Here is a 14,830-nt window from a genome sequence, read left to right on the forward strand (position 1 = left end):
CCCTTGCTCAAGCCAGCAACCATGGGGTCATGTCTATGATCCAGTGCTTAAGCTGGTGAGCCCGCACTCAAGCCGGTGACCTGGAGGTTTCCAACCTGGTTTGTCAGTAGCCCAGGTCAATGCTCTGTCCACTGCGCCACTGCCTGGTCAGGCCATTATTTTTTACTTTAAGATTTGTCTCCAAGACAGACTGTAAAAAAAGTCTCCTGAGATTTAAAGTGTATATTTCATTTGCTTAGATGATTGTTAAATTGATCCTACGTATAATGCATTAAATTTTTGGCGAAAAAGGGTTTATTCCACATTACATTTCTTCATACGTAACCAGCTTATCATGACTAGAGAGAATTTAAGTTAAAATATACCAAAAGGGGCCTGTATTTTGGTTATTTATTGCAGTTTAATAAACCTTTCCCAAATTTAGTAGCTTAAAAGAGCAATTTATAACCTCAGAGTTCAGGGGGTTGACCAGGCAGTCTGTTTCATGTGGTTGGATAGGAGGCTTAGATAGGAGCTTGGCTGGGATCCAGTGGCTATTTGGGTTGCCTTTTGATGTCTGGGTTCCAAAAGGGAAGAAGTAGATGCTGCCCAACCAATTTAGGGCTAAGCCTGGAATTGGCAATGCATCACTATTGCCATATTTATTTATTCTTTTATTAATTTTAATGGAGTGACATTGGTCAATCAGGGTACATAGGTTCAGAGAAAACATTTCCAGGTTATTTTGTAATTTGATTATGTTGCATACCCATCACCCAAAGTCATATAGTCTTCCGTCACCTTCTATCTGGTTTTCTTTGTGCCCCTCCTTTCCCCTCACCCCCTCCCTTCCCCTCCCCATCCCTGGTAACCACCACACTCCCTCCTCACCCCAGTAACCACCACACCCCCTCCTCACCCCAGTAACCACCACACTCTTGTCCTTGTTCCTGGATACTATTGCTATATTTAAATTTAATCTCACTCCATTAGTACATAAGCCTGAGTGCAGGATCTTATATCTAAATCAGGTCAAGGTGCTGATGAGGCTCTTTCAGTACAGCTAATCTCAAACTGAATACATGTGAACTAAAGGGACAAATAATTTGCTCCCCTCTCCCTAACACTCAATAGTAAGGCAGGGTCAGGAAAATTGCAACAGACATTCCCATTCAAAATGGTAGTAGAGGCTGTGGAGCAATCCAAATCCTGATGGATTGCTTGTGGGAATGTAAAGAGAAAGGAAAACCTATCCATACAAAGCTTGTTCATGAATGTTGATAGAGACATTGTAATAGCCAAAAGGTGGAAACAATTCAAATACCCATCAACTGAGGAATGGATAAAGGAAAATTTAAGATATCCATACAATGGAATGAAGTACAAAAATGTAGTGCAATATGCTAAGTGAAAGAAGGCAGCCACAATATGTCACATCTTGTATGATTCCACTTATAGGAAATGCCCAGAATAGTCAAATGTATAGAGACAGAAAGTAGATTAGTGATTTCTTAGGACTGGTGGGGATAAATGAATGGGGGTTGGGGTGGATGATAACTAAAGGATACAGATTTCTTTCTGAGGTGATAAACAATGTTCTTAAATTAATGGGTAGTATATATCTGTGACTGTGTTAAAAATCTTTGAATTGCAAACATGGAATGAATTGTATGGTATATGAATTTTTTTAAAAGTCAGAAGGGGCCCTGGCTGATAGCTCAGTTGGTTAAAGCGTCATTCTGAAGTGCAAGAGTTGCAGGTTTGATCCCTGTCAGGACATATGCAGGAACAGATTGATGTTTCTGTCTGTCTGTCTATCTGTCTCTTTCTCCTCTCCCCCTTCCTCTCTCTCTCAAATCAATAAGTTGTTTTAAAAAGGCAGATAAGGAAGGTAGGCAGCACATAGCAGTCCCTGCTCCATAGCAGTTCTGAAATCCAGCTTGCCTTATGTCAGTGGTTCCTCGTTTAGGGACCAGTTTATAGCTTGGGTGGTTCTACATGGCTATTGTCTCCACCTCCTAGGGTCTTGGCTGTGTTTTCTGAATCTTTTTACTTTTCCACAAGAACTGGTTCATGTTTGCAGCCTCCTTCTGTCCAAATAGGACCCTGATTTTTTTTTTTATACCTGTTTCTGTCCTTTTAGTCCAGGCTGATAATGCTTCTAATGATACATTTCTCAAAGTCTTTGTCGGGTTTTCCATGTATCTCTTTGGGGTTCACACATTAGATAAAAACCATGGTCACAAATCTCTTTGAGATGGGGTTCTCTCTACCTTGAACTGCCTTTATGTCAGAATGTTGTGTGAAAATGCCTTTAAGAGTCTTAGAAGCTCTTGTGTCTGCTAGAGATGGTCCTTACGATGCTCCCTTAAAATTTTTTTTTTCAAACTTTTTTTTTTTTTTTTTTTAATTTTTCTGAAGCTGGAAACGGGGAGAGACAGTCAGACAGACTCCTGCATGTGCCCGACCGGGATCCACCTGGCACGCCCACCAGGGGCGACACTCTGCCCACCAGGGGGCGATGCTCTGCCCCTCCAGGGCATCGCTCTGCTGTGACCTGAGCCACTCTAACGCCTGGGGCAGAGGCCAAGGAGCCATCCCCAGCGCCCGGGCCATCTTTGCTCCAATGGAGCCTCGGCTGCGGGAGGGGAAGAGAGAGACAGAGAGGAAGGGGGGGGGGTGGAGAAGCAAATGGGCACTTACTCCTATGTGCCCTGGCGGGGAATCGAACCCGGGTCCCCCGCACACCAGGCCGACGCTCTACCGCTGAGCCAACCGGCCAGGGCCCCCTTAAAATTTTTTAAAGACTTTTGGTTTACTTCTGTGATTCACAAAGTATGGTGTCTGCCAGCAGCATTAGCATCACCTGGGAATTTATTACGAAGGTCAGACTTCATTTTAGATCTGCTGAATCAAACCATGAGGACCCAGCCCAGTAATTCGGGTTTTAGCAATCCCTCACCTCACCCCCACCCCAAACTTAGCTGCATTGCACACACACAAAATTTTAGAACCACAGATCTAAATGGAAAGGGTCTATAAGGAACCACCTGAGATCTTCATGAGGTTCAGCAGAAGGTTGTACAACCCCCTCCTTGAGGCCACATTTTCCTGGCAGCACAGGATCTGATCTTTGCCCTGAGCTGTTTCTTACTTTGTGCATCTTTTGCTAACATGCTGAAATGAGGAATAGTTTTATTTTTGAACCCATCAAGTCTGACTCCTTTGTGTTTATTTCCTCTAAATTCTGCTTGGAAAGGAACCAAACAATTTCTTTTTTAGTCCATCTCACTACTGTTCTCTTTTATCACAGGCAGCTAAAATAAGCCAGTTGGTTATTTCAACATTCTTCTTGGAATTCTCCTTAGTCAGACCCATGAGTTTGGTGGGTAACCTTTCTACCTTCCACATTACTGCATGCAGTGGGTTTGCTGATGATTCTGCCAGTATGTAACGTAAGTTCCCTTTTTTCAGCCACCAACACCGTATCTTTACTTCTTCAAATCTTTATTAACAGTCTCCTCAAGATTCTTCCGCCATCTTCTATTTACCACCTGGACCAAAACCAGTACAAATTTTATGTTTTTGTGACTGTAGAGCCCCACTTCTGGTAACAAATTTTGTTTCAGTTACCTACTGCTGCATAACAAATCACTCCCAAATTTAGTGGCTTGAGAAAACATTTATCTTCTTGCTCACAATTTTGGGATTCGCCAGGGTTTGGTGAGGATGATTCACCTCTGGTCTGAGACAGCTTGATTAGGGCTGTGGAATTCATTTCCAAGATAACTCACTTGTACAGCTGGCAGGTTTGTTTTGACTGTAAGGTGGGATTTTCGCTGAAGTCATCAGCTGGGGTCTTGATTCTCCTTGTGGGCCCTTCTCATGCATGCAGCTGCTTACACCTTCTCTGAGTGTAATGCCTGGATTCAAAGTGCAGGAAGCAAAAGGTGCCAGGCCCCTTACAGATTTAGCCCAGAACTGGTGCAATGTCATTTCTGCCTTTTGCTGTTGGACAGTCATAGGACCAGCCCAGATCCAAGGAGTTGGAGAAATAGACCCGCCTCTTAATGGGAGTAGTGACAAAGAAGTTGTGGCTGTTGTTAACCCTCTCTAATTTAAGTTTTGGTTGTTGTTGTTGTTTTTTTTAATAATAATGAAAAAGTACTCTTGGCTAAAGTTAGGAATTGGTGAAAAGTAATTTGTTCATCACTTGGAGAAAGGTTCACGCTCTGGAAGGAGCTTTAAAAGAAAACATTTATATATGCAGAGCCTCTCAATATCTGTGGAAATTTTAAATGTTTTATTTCATTGCTGAACAGAAGTCATTTTTCTTTCTTTGGTAGAATTAAAATTTAAAATTTCTAATCAACCGAATAATAATACTCTTTGTCACTTTTGGTTGTGTCAAAATTTGTATGTGTTGGGGACATGTGAATGCATTTATGTGTCTGATTTGGTCTTAGCCCTGGCCTGTTAATTTTTAGTAAATGTTGCCTTATACTGTATATTATCGAATGTGGAGAAGTAGTCTCCTTCCACAGACTGCCCCCTATTAAAATTCGAACTGAATGCTGTTTGTGTTGTGGACAATGGAAGGCAAACTCTGGGTGCGCTGTAGAAATGGTTGTGGTAAAGGCAGAGGTGATGAAGGGATGAAGGAATCCCAGGGTTTTCTGTTATTTGAAGCTTGGGCAGCTGTTTCTAGATTGGCAAGAGAGGACAAAACAGATGGCAACAGGAGCTGCTTCTACTTTTGGTTATTTACCCAAATATTCTAGTAGGTTAGCTCACTCAGCCTAATAAGCAGCTTCCTGATTTTGTTAAGCACTTATATTAGTAAATTTTTCCCTGTCCAACTTGATGCTTTACTTTAAAAAATCAAATTAATGCTCTATTATAACAGTGTTTCAACGGAGTTTAAATATAACTTGTAGCTTTAAGATTCATAGAATCTGATAGATATGAAATCGTTGACCTTTAACTTTAGTTCCTGTTTTTAGCTTTTGGGTTGGGTTATACATTATCGTGAGACACTGGTAAGTTGTTCTATATTGAGGTAATTTGAATATTTATCATCATTTGATTGTAAAAATGTTTTGGGGGCAACACTAGTTTTTCTTCCTTGCTTTTAGTTTAGTCTCTCATATCTGAGTGGTTGTCAAGTGAGACTAATAATGCATTTTCTCTCTCTCCTTGGTTCTGTTTACGTTTTTTTGTTCTTTATTCTACTCATACTTTACCAAGTGTGGTGGTGAGACATAATTTAGGAGTGAGATGATGAGTACTGTGGATGAGGTGACAATGACACAAGCATCTGATTCTGTTTGAGAAATCCCTCTAGCTTCTTGATTTCCATCTACTGTCAAACTTCCCTAGCATGATATCATTACCAAAGTTTAGAAAATGATGTCCACACACTTGGTTTTCAGAAATTATCTTTTTTTGTCTCTCCACAAATTATAATTCCATTTGTTTTAGGATATCCTAGATATCTTATCATCAGTTTACCAAGTAGTTATTATGTGTGAACCAGTAAAGCATTCTGGGAGACACAGAGGGGAACAGAAAACGGTCAGTTATTTGCTTCTCAGTCACCAGTTTTCATATTCTTCGTTCTCAGTTAGACTTGAAAGCAGACCATGGTTTCCTGAGGGCTCGGATTATTCACTTGAGGAATGTTGGTGGGAGGGCAGTGGGAGTTATTTTGGTCCTCTCAAGCCTCTACAATTACTACATGCATCGTTAATAGGACCTTCTCATTTCAGAAGTTGTACAACCTATTACAGTCTCATTATTTTGAGTTCCGATTGTTAAGAATATATGCTTGGATATAGTTTTAAATTCTCATTTATTTCCCCTGGGTAGGTATATACCTTCCTGATTACCTTCCAGGTATTTTCACAGAATTCTCATTTCTGGGATAAATAATTTTAATCTTTTTGATTTTTTCATATCTCACTTTCCCTGAAAGCTTTAGCAAATTGTCCAAATAGTTAATACATTTACTATTCAATAGAATTATTTTTCCACTTGACCTTCCTTCTGTAGATGGCTAAGCAGCAAAATTTATGAAACATTATTTTCTACCATTTACTCTTTAAAAATACCATTTACAAAATATATAATGTAGAACTTGAAAGGGACCTTTGAAATTATATATGATACATATAATTTAGCCTGACCAGGTGGTGACACAATGGATAGAGCATTGGACTGGGACACAGAGGACCCAGGTTCAAAACCCTGAGGTCGTGGGCTTGAGCACAGGCTCATCCGGCTTGAGCTCAGGCTCACCAGCTTGAGCGCAAGGTCACCGGCTTGAGCCCAAACTTCACTGGCTTGAAGCCCAAGGTCGCTGGCTTGAGGAAGGGGTCACTCACTCTGCTGTATCACCCTACCCCCCAGTCAAGGCACATGTGAAAAAGCAAACAATGAATAGCTAAGGTGCTACAATAAAGAATTGATGCTTCTCATCTCTTTCTCTTCCTGTTTGTCCCTATCTGTCTCTCTTTGTCTCTGTCAAAAAAAGAAAACAAAAAAGAAAAGAAATTATATAATTTAGAGCCCTCATCTTGCACTATTATTGCACATATAATGGCACAGACTTGAGACATTGAATAACTATAATAATCTAAAAAAGAGAGGAAAACAGTGATGCATGGAAGATACTTACTCTATCCTCCTTTATACCTCTGGTCTTCTCTGTTTACTGTTTTAGTTACAAAATTCCTGTGGTGCCTTTAATTTCTTTGTAAATTATATAAAGCCTGTTTTTCAGAAAAATGCTTATTTGCCCCAAATGGACATATTTTGGTTTATTTTATTATTGATTTTTAAATTCAGTTAATGAAGATAATTTTGACTTTCAAAACTTGTTTGGACTATCACTTTTTATTCTGGTAGTATTTATAAGGTATTTTTACTTTATTTACTTGGGTTGCTTTAAAAAATTTTTTTTATTTTATTTATTTATTTTTAGAGAGGAGAGAGAGACAGAGAGAGAGAGAGAGGGAGAGAGAGGAGAGAGAGACAGAGAGAGAGAGAAGGGGGGAGGAGCTGGAAGCATCAACTCCCATATGTGCCTTGACCAGGCAAGCCCAGGGTTTTGAACCGGTGACCTCAGCATTTCCAGGTCGGCGCTTTATCCACCGTGCCACCACAGGTCAGGCCTATTTGGGTTGCTTTTAAAAAGTACATCCATGAAAACTACAAAGTACTGATGAAAGTAATCAAAATGTAAATAAATGGAGAGATATACTGTGTTTATGGATGGGAAGATTCTCAATATAGTAAAAATAAAAGTTCTCCTAAGTTGATACATACATTTAACACAATTTCTATCAAAATTCTAGCAAGATTTTTGTAGGTATAGATAAGATTATTCTAGAATTTACATGAAAAGGCAAAGTAACTAGAATAGCTGAAACAGTTTTGAAGAAGGAAGAATAATGTGGGAAGAGTCATGTTGCCCAGTGTTAAGACATTATGTAGCTACTATAACAAGACTATGGTATTGCCAGAGGGAGATACAAATAGGGAAATGCAATGGAATGAAGAGCCCGCAAGTAGTTCCACACAAGTGCAGTCACCTGGTATTTAACTTTGTAAAAGTAATGCAGTTTATCTTTCAACAAATGGTGCTAGAGCAGTTAAATATCTATAGACAAAAAAAAAAAGGGAGCCTTTTTCAGAAAAATGCTTATTTGCCCCAAATGGACATATTTTGGTTTATTTTATTATTGATTTTTAAATTCAGTTAATGAAGATAATTTTGACTTTCAAAACTTGTTTGGACTATCACTTTTTATTCTGGTAGTATTTATAAGGTATTTTTACTTTATTTACTTGAGTTGCTTTAAAAAATTTTTTTTAATTTTATTTATTTATTTTTAGAGAGGAGAGAGAGACAGAGAGGGAGAAGGTCTTCAATTTAAATGTAAACCATAAAACTGGAAAACTTTCAAAAAAATAAAGAAAATCTTGAGGGCCTAGGGCTTGGCAGAAAGTTCTTAGCCAGGACACCAAAAGCATAAACCATAAAAGAAAAAATTCAAAATTTCAACTTTTGCTTTGTAAAAGCGTGTTAAAAAGGTGAACTGGAACAAATATTTGGAAACCTTATATTTAACTATGTATTCTATCTATCTATCTATCTATCTATCTATCTATCTATCTATCTCTTAAAACTCAGTACTTAAAAACTCAAATAATCTAATTAGAAAATGGGCAAACAATATGAAGACACATTTCACCAATATAGATGACGAATGAAAGTAAGCTCATGGGGACACCTATCACACAATCATACGCTTCTGAGCCTGCAGCCCAGAGAAATGAAATCCGCACTAAAACCTGTGTGAGAGTGGTTATAGCAGTTTTATTTGTAAAACACCAGAAACTGTGAAAACCTAATGTCCTTTAACATGATGGCCAAACTAATCATGGTACATCCACACTATGGAGTTCCACAGAGCCATAAAAAAGAACCACGTCACTGATGCATACAGGAACTTTAATGGATCTCCAGGGCATTATGCCAAGTACAAAAAGCCAATCTCAAAAAGCCACATACTTATATAGATAGCATTCTGGAGAGGACAACATGGTAGAGCTAGAGAATAGATTAGTGGCTGCCAGAGGCTAGGAACGATGGGGAGAAGGGTGCTGGGTCTGACTGTAAACGGGGACACAGGGAGTTCTTTGTGGCGATGGAATTGTTGAGTATCCTGATGTGGTGGTGGTTTCGCAAATCTATACAAGTGAAAAAATGGCATACACCTTAACACACATTGTACCTGTGTCAATTTTCCGTTTTTGATATTGCACTGTAATTATAGACTATGACAAAATGAAGGGAAACTGACCTTTCTGTACCATTCTTGTAACTTCCTATGAGTCTGTTTTAAAATAAAAGAGTTTTAAAATGAAAGACATACCCAGACTTTAATCCTGTACTGTCTGTCCACTAGCCACAGGTCGTTTTTAAATTTAATTAAAATAAAATTGATTTCAGTTTCTTGGTCACACAAGACATGTTTCAAGTGCTTGTGTGGCTACCTTATGATATATACATAGTATAAATGGAGAACATTTCCATCACTACAGAAGGGTCAGCTGACAGCACTGCTAGAGCTGCAGTAGTGGGTGCTAAGCGCCCTTTGCCTGGATGCAAACCGCTCTCCACCTGGATGTGCACTGCTGTGCCCATGGGGCTGGCCCCACCCGTCCTTGTCATGCTGCTCCTGCCCAGTGCTGTGGACGCCCTGGGCACTTCCATCACCCACGTGCTGACCTCTGATTTATTCCATGCAATGCATTGAAGTCTTTTGACTCTTTTAATCACAGCCTCAGCACTGTGTGAAGTTGAACCTGTGGGAAGATGGTTTGAAGCTTTTGTTAAGTGGAGAAACAGAAATTCTTTTGCCTCTTCAGGAACTGGATGATGAGAAAGAGTTATCAGAAGTGAAGAATTGCAGTTAGAAGAATTTCCCATGCTAAAGACACTAGATCCCAAGACTAGAAAAACCAAGACCATAATGCAGTACTTAGACTTGTCCCTGTAAGAAACAAAGCTACACTGAGACAGATCAACGTAATTTTGATAACTCAGTTTTTTCTAAGTGTGAAGCAAAGGTCTTTGAGGTGTTTTCCCCAGTGTTTGAAAAGGAATTCCAGATGATCAAATTTTAAAAATGTCTCAGATTTGATGATATGAATTCCTCATTTAAAGGTGTAGATACATTTTACACTTCCTGATATAATTTTGATTCTTGAAAAAATTTTTGTCGTTCAGATGAGGGAAAGAAAAATAATGTCATGATGAAAGGAGATGAATTGAAAAGCAGAACAGAGGAACAAGGGCACAAAGAAAAAAAGAAGAAACGAACAGAATAAGAACATTAGTTGAGCCTGACCAGGTGGTGGTGCAGTGTATAGAGCATCGGCCTGGGACACTGAGGACCCATGTTCAAAGTCCTGGGGTCACTGGCTTGAACGTGGGCTCATCCGGCTTGAGTGCAGGTTCACCAGCTTGAGCATGGGGTCGCCAGCTTGAACGTGGGATCATAGACATGACCTAAGGTCGCTGGTTTGAGCCCAAAGTCACTGGCTTAAGCAAGGTGTCATTGGCTCGGCTGAAGCTCCTGGTCAAGGCACATATGAGAAAGCAATCAATGAACAACTAAGGAGCTATAACAAAGAATTGATGCTTCTCATCTCTCTCCCTTCCTGTCTGTCCCTCCATCTTTCTCTCTTCTCCACAACAAATAAAAAAATATTAAAAAGAAATAAAGAACATTAGTTGATAACACATACACCTGATATTCAAGAATAAAAATATTTGAGGAAATAGAAAAGGCCAAGAGAGAAGCAGAAAAGAAAACAAAAGCAGAAGCAAAATCGAAGCAGCAAGAAGCTAAAACACCAAAAAACAAAGACAAGCTGAATTAGAAGCTGCCCCATTAGCTATCAAGAAAGTTAGATAACAAGTATTATTGGCAAAGAAGGGAAAGTATATCCAGGAAAAAAAATTATTAAAAAGGAAAGGCAGAAACCTCAAAACTCTTTCAAGAGCTGGAATCAATTTTCTGATAATGAGTCAGAGTGGGTTAAAATGTGGAATAACTTTGTGATCACCTTGAACTAGTAAGTTTACAGTGTTTGAATTAAACATAGAAGAAAGAAATGAGCAAATTAGAAAAGAGGAAGAGAAAGCTGAGGCTCGTAGGTGATAAGCATCTCAGAAATGAACTGGTGGAGATGGAAATGGCATTAAAAATTGGTCAGAATATGATCTGCAATGATTAATTAAAGCTGCCAACCTCTTCTCTGCTGCAACAAATTCAAGACAGGAAGTTCTTGTTAATTATCCCTTTGAGCAGTACGAACGTTCATGTACGTCCTCGTGCCTCCTGACCAGAGTACGATCGTACATGTGTAAGGCAACATTACAAAAAGGCAAATGAATGTTTTTCTTATTTCCATAGATTGGTTATCAAACAAACATGATTTTAAGTTAATAAAACTGTAACTGGAACTAATTTCATTTTTTGAAAAAAACCTCACTCCTGGGGGTCAGCAAGCATGAAAAAACTCACTACTCAAAGGGTTAAATAAACATATATTCTTCTTCTGGAGCCAAGAGAATCCCCACAGATGTTATCAGCAAAGCAAAGAGTCTTCAAATATTTGACCCTCCTCGAGAAATAGACATAGACAAATGGTTCTGATACATTTTTAAGAGAACGCGCAGCGGTGCCTCAGGCAGACGACCGTGCAGCGCCTTCAGAACGATTTGAAGGTCTACGCGCAGATTTCACGTCTTGGTCAACAGTAGAGCAGAGCTTTTGGAACAAGCCTTAAAAATGTACCAGTAAATACATCTGAAAGATGAGGGGGAAAAAATCACAGAAAGCCACCTATACTGGCAGGATAAAGAAGGACTGCCTGAAATGACAAAGGACTTGTCAGATGGTAAAAGCAAAGGTAGCTGCCCAAGAGCAAGAATTGGACGCACATAGAGCCAAGAAACGACTTAGGCTGTCTTTGTTGTGTGTGCCTGTTTGCAGTGTAACTGGAAATACTGTAAAAGCCTGGCTAGTACTGCTGTAGACAAATCCCTCTCCAGGGCCAAATGCCACGTGTGCAGGTACCTATACACTTCTTAGTGAGCTGCCTTCCATTTATAAATCAAAAGATGATAGTTTGTACCAATAAGATTTACATAGAAGAAGTGGACTCAATAAGACAATTTAAAAACAAGGATCTTAATTTTTGAGGCTCTATTCCATATTTTAATTAGAAAAGAAGATGAAACATTTGTTTTATGTTTGAAATAGGCATAGAGTTTTTTTTCTTATCTGCCAAGGCCATTGAGGTTTCTTCCCATAATGGCAATATAGAACATACCCTACAGGAAATGGGTGAAACAGACCAGATGAAGAGGTATGGGAAAGAGCAGCAGGAACAGTATTTTAAATATCCTGTACTTGTTATTTTCTGTTTCTTAGTGACTGACCAGCTTACCAATGGCAGCTCACCATTGCAGAGGAAGCGTGGTTTAGCAACCAGACTTGAAACCAGAAACCTATTTCTGGCTTAAAGTGACCTTGAGGAAGTGACAAATTTACTGTCCTCGTTCTCATAACCAATAAGCAAATAAAGATGAAAACGACTATTGCTCCGGTGAACTCTTAAGTTATTCTAAAACGATTCTACTGTTTTAGTTTAGATGTAAAACTATTTGCTTTACAAGTAGGTTAAATACAAAGGTTTTAAGAAATTTAGTTATGAAAAGTCATCCAATGTAGAAAGAAGAAGTTTACCAGTTTTAGGTTTTGTATTTGGGGGTTAAAAACAAGAAAACTTGGATATAGGGTAAATGTTTTTCTTATTCCTTCCCAGGTTAGTAATTTTGAGAAAATTTTGGGAGAATAAGCAGACATTTTCCATTTTAGAGATCTGGTTTTGAAGTTAAACAGTCCAGGGTTTGAATTGCAATTCTGCCATTTACTCTCTGGAGAAGTTATTTAATTTTAGTTCGCAGGTTCACCATCTATTTAAGTGAAGCTAATAACACCATTTTGTTAGGGTTGTTATGAGAAGGGCACGTAGTAAGTTTACAGCTGTAATTATAGATAATATTAATTTTATTGAGATATGGAATAAATGGTGGTGGAGTTAGGAGCAGATAAATAGCTTTATTTACTCTCTATATGAAAATTTATTTTTAGCCACACATAAAATTGTTTTGAGGGACTACTAAATTTTAGCTTTGTAACAAATTGATTGATATCATGGCTCCTAAAGCCATTCTCAGATTTAACTAAACACACGTGTATGACTGGATTGATCAAAATCATTTGATTTAAAGTAAAAAGGTCTAAATCTGTTTTTATAAAATCTAGCAAATCAAAATATAAGCAGCAAGCTAAAAAGTAAAAAAGAACACATTTATAAGAGAAATTTCATTTTAGTGTAATTTCTACAGCATGTTTCTAAAGGTATATTCACATACTATCTTGAATGAACAGTGAAAAGGTTTAGTTACTTATAAAGATATATAAAAATCTACAATGTACAGTATCAAATTACTGGAAAGTATTCCACATGAATTTTCTTTGCCCACTAAACTGCTTAAACACTGATAAAAAGAGGTTGAGAACCATGGCCAACACACTCAGTGGGATCCTGCCAGCCTGATACTCCGCAGCAGAGTGGGGCACTTGTAGTTTTAGCCAATGGTTTGCTGGCATGTGGTCAGTTTGAAATTTCCTGCTGTCCTCTGTGCTAGAGAGGGGGAAGCAAAAATGCTGACATCCTCATCTGACTTCATCACTCACGCCTGAGCACATACATCAACACTTCCTGTGCGAAACCTAGTCTACTACAGAGGACACCCCCAGCCCTCAGCTGACCTGGGTAGGGTCTGGGGCAGAGCGGCTCCCACAAAGAAGGGTGGTGAGAAGAAGGGCCGTTCTGCCATTAACAAGGTAATGACCAAAGAGTACACCATCGACATTCACAAGTGCATCCATAAAGTGAATTTCAAGAAATGTGCCTCTTGCACACTCAGAGAGATCTGGAAATTTGCCATAAAGGCGATGGGAACTCCAATTACACAGATTGACAGCAGGCTCAACAAAGTCGCCTGGGCCAAAGGAATAAGGAATGTCTATGTCTAGCTGCAGTTATCCAGAAAATGTAATGAAGCCGAAGATTCACCAGATAAGCTCTATACACTGGTCACCTACCTATCTGTCACCATACACTAGTCACCTATCTATCTGTCACCATACACTGGTTACCTACCTATCTGTCACTGCTTTCAAAAATCTACATAAACAGTTCATGTGGATGAAAACTAACTGCTGATTTTTGAAGAAAGTTTAAAAACTGCAAAAAAAATTATGCCATGAAAATTCCACTGAAAAATTCTATCAGATCTGAAATGTATATAGCTTGTCTCATTAATATCAACATAGCTATATCTATCTTACCTTAACGTTCTTGACCTCAGTTTTCTTACCCATTCAGTGGGAGAATTTCTAAGTTTCTAAGACTTTGTGATTGAAGTATGTGTTTACCAAAGTAGTTTCTTTTCATGCTTGCACTTGTTGGTTTATAAGCTGTATCAAAATTTTATTTAATTTTATCTATCAAAATTTCCTTAAGTGCTTTAAGGTAATATCCTATTTCCAGTTTGTTGTTATTTCAGAAACTCAGTAATTGGATGAAGTGATATCTCTAAATTGAACTGAGTCTAGGTATTACAGTTTAATTTTTACTTCAACATCTATATGTTACACAAAAGGTAATTAGAATTAGAGCTCTTAAGTAAACATTCTGTCATGATGATAAACCTTTAGGTCTTTTGAGAAGTCTATAATATATGATGCATTAACTAAAATATTGACTTTAACCAGTAATTTTCTCTTAGTAACATGGCAAGGATGAGAAATTTGCTCATTGGTGCTTGGCCTCCTTTGAAACCCGATATGTTTTTATGAAGAAGTTACTTGGGATGGCTGGGTGACCTGGGAAGGAAACAGAAGCCCATTTGCTCTGGGGGAGATGAAGAGCTTAAAAACAGTTTCATTTTTCATGATTTCTTATGACTAGTCACCATGAAAAAAAAAATCCTAACATCCTTTAACATCGAGTTTTGAAGGATAGTTTGTCGTACATCTGAAGACTGTGACTACCATGAAGTCACATGCAGTTGGCCCCATGCTTCCCATTCTACCACAATATTCCAGCGCTTCCTCACTACATTTTGAAATACCTTCATGGGATTTTGAAATGCATTGCTTCCGTAGTTCTTTGAGGCTCCATCACTGCTAGAAATGAA

General features: G+C 38.6%; 1 protein-coding gene and 2 pseudogenes across 1 annotated transcript in view; all 3 read left to right on the forward strand.

Annotated features, from left to right (window-relative positions):
- FGD4 (FYVE, RhoGEF and PH domain containing 4) overlaps window positions 1-14,830 on the forward strand; it is a 277,447-nt gene that overhangs the window by 72,439 nt on the left and 190,178 nt on the right. The window lies entirely within an intron of this gene.
- LOC136393907 (dnaJ homolog subfamily C member 2-like) lies at window positions 9,216-11,592 on the forward strand (annotated as a pseudogene).
- On the forward strand, window positions 11,900-13,847 carry LOC136393908 (large ribosomal subunit protein eL31-like; annotated as a pseudogene).

Source organism: Saccopteryx leptura, chromosome 2, assembly GCF_036850995.1.
Source record: "Saccopteryx leptura isolate mSacLep1 chromosome 2, mSacLep1_pri_phased_curated, whole genome shotgun sequence".
NCBI classification, from domain to species: domain Eukaryota; kingdom Metazoa; phylum Chordata; class Mammalia; order Chiroptera; family Emballonuridae; genus Saccopteryx; species Saccopteryx leptura.